Here is a 9,116-nt window from a genome sequence, read left to right on the forward strand (position 1 = left end):
ATAAGGAGACAAATGAGGGACACCTGTATTTCTGAGGCATTGCCGACACTGGCTGCTCCATTTATGCTTGTGTGTATTGGTAATACTTCCCTGATATGAGAATGAGCTAGGGGCTGCATTTTTTCTCCCTGAGTTCTTAATGGTGTGTGATAGTATAACCTTTGGCAGACTTACTGCCTGCAATCGCTTCAGATGAGGAATAGGACGGGTGATTAAAATGTACCTCTGGGGTTTGAAGGATCGCTCTGTAGTTAAGGGCATGTGCTACTCTTGCTAAGGACCTGCATTTGATTCTAATCCTATTCCTAGCACCCACAGCAGGCAGCTCACAACCACCCGAGACTCCCAGCTACAGGGAGATCAATACCTCTGGTATCCCTGGGCGCCAGCACACATATGCTCAAACTCTAGGGCATGCGTGGGTGCACACACATGTACACACACACACACACACACACACACACAGAGACAGACACATTTCAAAATAAATATTTTAAAAGTGTCAAATGGTGTTCTCTAGTAAATACTAGCCATCCTTCATAGGATCCTCTTTATGATATGTTGACAGAAAAATGCCTTAGGTGAAAGACTCTCCAGAGTTGCACGTAAACTAACGTGGGAAGGAAAAGTGATTAGATACACAACAGTTATTTCCACACCTCTATGAAACCTAGAAACCAAAGGAAGGCTACACTTTCTCTTTTGCTGCAGCCGACTCCTCCTCCATACCCCTTCCCTCTTTCAGCCAGAACCTACCTGCAAGGCAGTTGACATGCATCCCAAGTTTATTTTATTTTTTTATTTATTTTTTTAATAAATAAATAAATGTGTGTAATTTTTTTGATCAAAATATTTTTATTGATATATTTTTTATTTACATTGAAAATGATCTCCCCTTTTCTGGGTCCCCACTCCCCGCAAGTCCCATAAGCCCTCTTCCCTCCCCCTGCTCCTCCATCTACCCCTTCCCACTTCCCTGTTCTGGAATTCCCCTATACTGTTGCACTGAGTCTTTCCAGAACCAGGGGCCACTCCTCCATTCTTTTTGGACATCATTTAATATGTAAAAATACGGAACGCTTCACGAATTTGCATGTCATCCTTGCGCAGGGGCCATGCTAATCTTCTCTGTATCATTCCAATTTTTAGTATATGTGCTGCCGAAGCGAGCACCCAAGTTTATTTTATTAATGTGATATTTTTCTCTATGATGAGGCTGGAGAGAGGACTCAGGGATGCAATGCGCTCTGGCCACTACAGGTGGCACCATGGACACAGCAGCTCTTGTGAAAGAGAAATTTCATTGGGGCTGGCTTGCAATTTCAGAGGTTTAGTCCATTATTGTCAAAGTGTGGAGCATGGTGGCACACAGACAGATGTGGGGCTGGAGAAGGAGCTGAGAATTCTACATCTGGATTCCCAGGGAGCAGGAGAAGAGAGAGACACTGGGCCTGGCTTGAACTTCTGAAACCTCAAAGCCCAGCCCCAGTTGACACACTTCCTCCAACAAAGCCACATTCCCTAATCCTTCCAAATAGTGCCACTCCTTGATGAAGCAAGTATTCAAATATATGAGCCCACGGGGCCATTCTTATTCAAACCACCACACTGCAGTAATGTGGCACATCCACACACAAAATATCTTAAAACCTTTAAACTTTCTCCAGTTTGATATTTGAAAATATCTGTACAATACTTCTGTCGATATTTTGTTCCTACCAAGAACATTATTACCCTTGACTTTACATGGGGTCATTTTAGGAAGGATTTCTCTGTATCAAACTAAGCCTTATAAGCCTGAAATCCTGGGCTGGTGAAATGGCTCAGTGAGTAAAAGTCATCTGCCACCAAGCTTGAAGACCCAGGTTCAATCTCCAGGGTTTTTTTCTCCCACATGGTAGAAGAACTAATTCCTACAGGCTGCCCTGACCTACATATCCATGGTGCCGTGGTATGTGAATGCCCCCCCCTCCACACACACACACACACACACACACACACACACACACACACACACGCAAACATGCACAAAATAAATATTTTTAAGAACTTGAAGGCTCACCAATTTCTATTCATTTTTGTTTTATGAGAAAGTGTCCCACGTAGCTGGCTTCGAACTTGCTGCCTAGGCAGGAGTGACATTAAACTGACCCTTCTACCTCTCCTGAGTACTGAAATGATAGGTATGGTCCACCACACTCAAACAATATTTTGGTTCCAGATGTTAGTTATCAACTAAGCAGTGCGGCATTCCAGACTATCACCCTTCTTGCATCTGATAGGATGACCTCTGAAGAAAAGAAGACCGTGATGAGCCTGTAGGATTGGCTGTAGGACTCAGATAAAAACTGATGGAGCATGAACACTGATATCTGGTACAGGTGTGGCCAGAGAAAAACCTGAGAATGGCCACCAGATGTCAGTGCAATCATGATGTGGCTAAGGTTTGTCCGGAGGTAACGGGAAGGCAGATAGGTCAAGAAACAGTAATTCATATCTATAGCCACGTTACAGGAATACCAAATTCAATCATAATTCTTGGTTTATTAGACACTATTTAATGTACATAATAAAATATATGATTTTTTAAGGAAAAGACTTATGAGTCAGGTGTGATGAATCATTACTGTAATTCCAGCAGAGGATTTTGAGTTTAAACCTAGTCTGGATAACAGCAAGATTCTGTCTCATCAGGATGCCTGTATCACTAATGTTATGACCCAGACAATTTAAAAATATATTGCTAGTTTTTAAGTGTATGTGTACACATATGTGGGTGCATGTGCATTTGTGTGTATGTGTGTATGTGTGTGTGTGCATGCATGTGTGTTGTGTGCAAGTGTGAATGCAGGTATGAACACAGGTCAGAAGAGTATGCTAGACCCCCTAAGAGTTGAGTTATATACAGTTGTGAGCTGCCTGACATGGTTACTGGGAACCAAACTCAAGTCCTCTGTAAGAACAGTATCCTTAACCATTAAACCACCTCTCCAGCCCCTTTGATGATGGGAGTGCCTTGATAACTGTCAGTGGACAAGAGGTATAGACTGAAACTACTGCAGGCAAACGGAGGTGTGATCACTATTCTTCAGGCCCATGTAGCTCCTGGCTTTCACACTCTAGTTCCAGGTCACCCAACATCCTTCCCTAGGGTCCCAGGTTCTGCTCTTTCCTTGATCTCCTGTGGATCTTCTGAAGTCCTCACTCACACTAAACAGCCCCAATTGCCACTGGATACAAGAGCTTTAAACAAGTATGGAAGCATTGAGTTTATTCTGAAAAATTAAAGTCTTTCTGGATGAGGTGGTGCATCCCTCTAATTCCAGCTATTTGGGAGGCTGAATTGAGTCACAAGCACCAAGAGTTCCATGCTAGTCTTGACTGTGTAGCAGGACCCTGTTTCATACTGAAACAGAAAAATACCACCACTTTATTATTAGCATATTAGCACAACCCTTTGTCAGTGATGAAAGCTATGTTTCGCCCTTTTCCTTATTGATCAGGTGAATTTTTCTGGAGCTTTGTTCTCTCTGCACCTGACTGCCTATCAAGTAGCTGAGGGGCTGGAGAGATTGCTTGGAGGTTAACAGCACTTGCTGCTCTTGCAGGAGACCCCAGTTTGTTTCCCAGCACTCACATCAGGTACCTCTTAACTTCAGCTTCAGGATATCTGATATCTCTGATTGTGCAGAGCACTTATGTTCACATGCATATACCTCCATATAAACATATATGTAAATAACTTTTAAATCTTAAAAAAGAAAACCTTGCTTCCTTGGGGCATGACAAGCCAAAATTGTATATGACAACTTGACCTTGACAATTGCCTACATGAGTGTATTATCACTATAATAAAGTATCTGAGACAATTAACTTAAGACATTTTATATTGACTCACAGTTTTAGAGGTACCTGTTCAAAATCAGATTGATCTATTACTTTTGGATCTTTGACCAGGTTGCTGAATGATAAAGGAGGCTATCATGTAACAGAACAAAGGAGACACATGAGGAAGAGAGAAAAGCCATTTGGGTCAACAGTCCTCTTCAAGAGCACACCTTGCACGACCTAAAGACTTCCAAACTAGGCAGTCTTAACAGTACTGTGCCTCCCAATGATCAGGGATTAGGCCTTCAGTACATCAAGAAACATGCAATATCTGAGCAGCATGTGTCTTCTAGGACATAACACAACAGTGAGATTTAAGCATCAAGTATGTTCAGGGCTGTCTTAGTTACTTTTCTGTTGCTGTGAAGAGAAACTACAATCAAGGCAACTTACAGAATAGCTTTATTATGGACTATAGTTACAGAGGGTGAGTCCATAACTATCACGGCAGTGGGCATGGCAGAAGGCAGACAAGGCAACATGCATGCACCCATGGCATTGAAGCACTAGCTGAAAGCTTACATCTTGATCCCACAAGCATGAGCAGAGAGTGTAAACTAGAAATGGAGTAGGCTTTGGAAACCTCAAAAAGTGAGGCTTCATACAAACACAAAAAATATGAGAAGGAAGAGTCTTCCTCTTAATTGCCTTTGTAATATGAGAGTGTATTAGTACAGACTTGCAAGATATATACTGTATAAAAATAGCCAATAGTTCTTTCTTCCTTTTGTTTCTCTTAAAGCTTTTCACAAAGAAAAAAAAGTGAGGTTTCAAAACTTTGCTGATGTTTTCACAACTACACTGACATACCTCCTACAACCAGGCCACATCTCCCAATCCATCCCAAGCAGTTTCACCGACTTGGGACAAAGTCCTGAAGTACATGAGCTTATGGAGGTTATTTTCATTCAAACTACTACAATGGGTGATAAAAGCAATCAGTAAAAATTACTGCCCTAAAAATGATAATGTGTGGAGGAAAAATGGTTCACTCAACAAACATTAAGTACCCACTTAGAGCCTTATACTGTGGTAGGGACTGTGGAATGCAATGAGAAAAATCAGACCCATACCCTGGTTACACACTAAATCACAGACTCCTCCAAATAGCATAAACCAATAATTATTTGTAATAAAGAAAAGTTCAACCTCCCTGAAACTGTGTGGGCGGGGAAGCTTCTGCTCACTGTTTGCTCAACCATCTTAGACAGCCCTCTCCTGTAAGCATGTTTCCTGATTATTTCTGTTTCTGACACTCTGAATATGATACTACACTAGAGCATCTGAAGGACCAAAGCAGCATGTCTCATATGGTTACTTAGAGGGATCCACTCCCTTTCTTCCCTCCTGTTTCATCTCCCGCTGGACCACAGTCTATCAACCCCTTCAAGATTCACCCCAGACATCCCCATTCCTGCCAAAGTCAACTGCACTCCAGCTACCTGCCTATCTTTCAGCAGCACTCCCCCAATTCCATATTACAAACAAACATCCCTGCATGAGTAGATTCCAGTACATATGGCTGTGTATATATTGAGATCAGAGAGTTGTCTATAGATATACACTAATGTTTTACTACACACAGCCTTGAATTACACTAAAACCCTATGTAACAGGGAAAATATAAGAGAATACGACTTTCCTGGATTGTGGTTTTCTCAACATCTTAGGGGCAGGAAATAACAGAAATTAGGACATGGAGTTTTTGATCTCAAGTCTAATGACATTTGTTTCAACTGCTACTGGGATAGGTGTATATATTAGGCAAGGCCTCTAACTGCTGAACTACACTCCAGCCCTCAATGGTATTTCTTCTATAAGCTTGCAGTTCAGTGTTCTTGTTTGTCCTAAGAGTTTCCATGCTGTAGAAAGATGAAAGCAAAAGTCTGTCTTGATGAGGTTAGACAGTTAGCCTACTGTTTGCATAGGCCTGTGGATTCTAATCTAATAAATATATATAAAGATGGATACGGGATCTCCAATGAATGAAAACAGTCTTGAAGTAGGGATGGAGCAGGGTTGGGATTAATGTTTTATGTTTATTCCCTTGATGTTATTTGAAGTTCCTAACCAAAAGCTTTTATTACTTTCATACCTTTGAAGTAAACATCCAAGAAGGACAATATTTTATATGTGGTCATGAGGATGTGTTCATCTTATCAGTTGACAGCTAAATTTGTTTTTCCTGTGAACTAATGATAAACAATGAAATCCGAGCCCTCAGGTCCAGTAAATGGCTGTTATGACGAGAATTCCCATCTCTTGCAGGGCAGCCACATGACTCATGCGGCATACGGTGCTGTTTTCCCTCCTAATCCAACCCAGCAGCCAACATGACCCTTTTAAAACAAATCACATCATGTCCCTTGTCTGATGTGAAGCTCTTTGATGATTTCTCATTACATTCAGAGATCATTCAACTCATTCGCCTGGTCTCCGAGGCTTTCTCTGGCCTTCATCAGACATGGCCTTGCATTAGGCATTAAACTGCGTCCTCCAAAATTTCATGTACGAATCCTAACTCTTGGTGTCTGAAAAAGAAAGACTGCCTTTGGAAATGTGGTTGTTGTAGATATAATTAAGGTCTTCAGAAGGGTCACACTGTGGAAATCAGTCTCCCAAGTGTAAGAAGTGGACATCTGGACACACACAGCACATCAACATGAAAATAAAGACAAAGATCTGTGTTATTATCTGGCAGAAGCTTGAGTAAAGGTTTGTTCTTTGGTCATACTTGGAAGTTTTTGGAACTGTAAGAGTGTACACTTCTTTATGCCCAGAGTTTGTGGTACTTGGTCAGGGCAGCGTGAGCAAATGAATACACCCCATTCTCTTCCCACTCCCTCTTCCCACAGTTATTCCCAGCACACTCTCTTCTTTTGGTTAGCTCCTCACATACATCAGTTTACTGCCTCCAAATCTTTACTTGGTTTCATGTTTCTCAAAGATGGCTGGGCCCTTGCCATTCCATTTGTTTTTATTGGTATGAGACAGAGTCTTACTAACTTGTCACAGCTGTCCTTGAACTGAACTGACTCTGTACCCCAGGATGGCTTAGTCCTGCAATCTTATCTCAGCCACTCAAGTAACCAGGATTCCATGCCCATGTTTCTGCCCAGGAGTCATTACACAGGACTGAAGGTAGAGGCTCCCCTTTGGAAGAGGATCAACCACATGTACTCGGTCAAGAATCTCCAATACTTTCTTGTGTTATCTGTCTACCATATATCATCACTGTTATAGGGACTACCTATATATCTCAGTGTCAGATTATTTACCTAGTATGCAAATGCTCTGGGTTCAATTTCCAGAACACCTCAATACTATTGACAATACTATTGGCAATACCCTTGTCACAAACATAGAAACTTAAAACAACATTGCATTTGTAACGGCTTAGGTGGGATCTCTGTAAAGCCTCTGAGACCAAGGTGTTGGCTAGGGCAAGACTCCCATTTGAGGCTCAAGTAGATAGGAAAGCACTTCCAAGACTGCTCACCCTGTTGTTGTTGGCACTAAATTTCTCGGGGTCTGCTAGAGCAAAAGTCTCAGCTGCTGCTCGCCAACTTCCCCTCCCTCTTCTGGGCTATGTAGGATTCTCCATAGAAGCATAACCAATAGTTTGTCATAGGTAGCTGGGAACTGAGCATTTGATTTTAAGAAATTGGTTCATGTGACCATGAACATACCAAGTTCAAAATATGTAGGTTAGGTTGAAATGTGGAATAAAAGCTTGGGTAAAAGCTGATATTGTCATTCATGTTCAAAGTCCATTTTCTGGAAGAATTCACTCTTGCTCAGGGAAGTTCAGTCTTTTGTTTTAGTCAGGCCTTGATTTGAGACCATGTGGTCTACCCATATTATACAGCACATGTTTCTTGACTCAAATTATATTGATTTAGCTGTTAGTCTCACCTAAAACACTGTCACAAAACATCCAGAATAATATTTGACTACATATCTGGGTACCAGAGAACAGTTAATTTGACAACATTAACCACTATACTTATTGTTATGGGGCCACATGACCACTCACTATCAATGCCTCCTAACTGAAGCACTTCACAAGATTATACAGCAATCACAGAACTGGCATCCTGCTGTACTCTGTTAAATAAAATTCAGTCACATGTCCCACCGATGCTCAACAAGAGGAAGATTACACTAGAGCATGCATTCCAGGAGGTAGGGATTGTGGAGGGGTCATGTAAGCTTCCCCACTATCATCTACTCCTCAACTTCATGTCCTTTCCACATGCCAAATGCATTAATCTCTTCCCAACATGCCCTACAACCTCATCCATAACAGAATCTACTTAAACTCTAGAATCTCAGCAGCTAAATCAGGTCCAGGTATAGTTATAGTCCTTTAGCAGAATTTTTTCTCAGACTGTTTACATGATGGGATGTGTGTGTATGTATGTGTGTGTGTGTGTGTGTGTGTGTGTGTGTGTGTGTGTGTGTTTTCCAGGTTTGAATATGCTTGTCCCATAGGGAATGGCACTGTTGGGAGGTGTGGCCTTTTTGGAGGAAATATATCACTGTGGGGGTGATCACTGAGCCCCTCCTAAGCTGCCTAGGAAGACAGTCTTCTCCTGTTTGTCCTTGGAACAAGGTGTAGAACTCTCAGCCTGACTAGATGCTGACATGCTTCCCACTATGTTGATAATGGACTGAACCTCTGAACTGTAAGCCAGCCCCAGTTAAATGTTGTCCTTTATAAAAGTTGCCTTGGTCATGGTGTCTGTTCACAGCAATGGAAACCCTAACTAAGATACCTGGGATTTAAATTCCAGCATCCATCTCAAACAAGTCCTCTCCTGGATCCTGTGGGTACCAACATGTTTATTATACTTGTGTGCATGTGTGTACATGTACACACACACACACACACACACACACACACACACACACCTAAATAGAATACAAACAACAAATCATAAATCCACCAGGAGGCAGAAGCAGGCAGGTCTCTGTGCTTCTGGATCCAGGCAGGCCTATATAGAGAGTTCCAGGCAAGCCAGTGTTGCATGGTGGAATAGATTTTCAGCAAGATGGTACCTAAAAGAATTTGAAGAAAGAATTTCCCATTATACCCAAAGCCAAAGCCAAAAGAAAGGCACTGACAGCCAAGAAGGCAGTGCTGAAAGATGTCCATAGCCATAAAAAGAATACACCCACACATAATCTAGCTTCCAGGAAATCAAGACCCTGGAGTTTCAGGGACA

The 9,116-nt window shown here is 41.8% G+C and overlaps 1 non-coding gene across 1 annotated transcript; it reads right to left on the minus strand.

Annotated features, from left to right (window-relative positions):
• Window positions 1-1,065: 1,065 nt before the first annotated feature.
• On the minus strand, window positions 1,066-1,173 carry LOC127675831 (U6 spliceosomal RNA). The gene has a single exon (XR_007975522.1). It is a non-coding gene; the product is annotated as a U6 spliceosomal RNA (small nuclear RNA).
• Window positions 1,174-9,116: the final 7,943 nt, after the last annotated feature.

Source organism: Apodemus sylvaticus, chromosome X, assembly GCF_947179515.1.
Source record: "Apodemus sylvaticus chromosome X, mApoSyl1.1, whole genome shotgun sequence".
Taxonomy (NCBI): Eukaryota; Metazoa; Chordata; class Mammalia; order Rodentia; family Muridae; genus Apodemus; species Apodemus sylvaticus.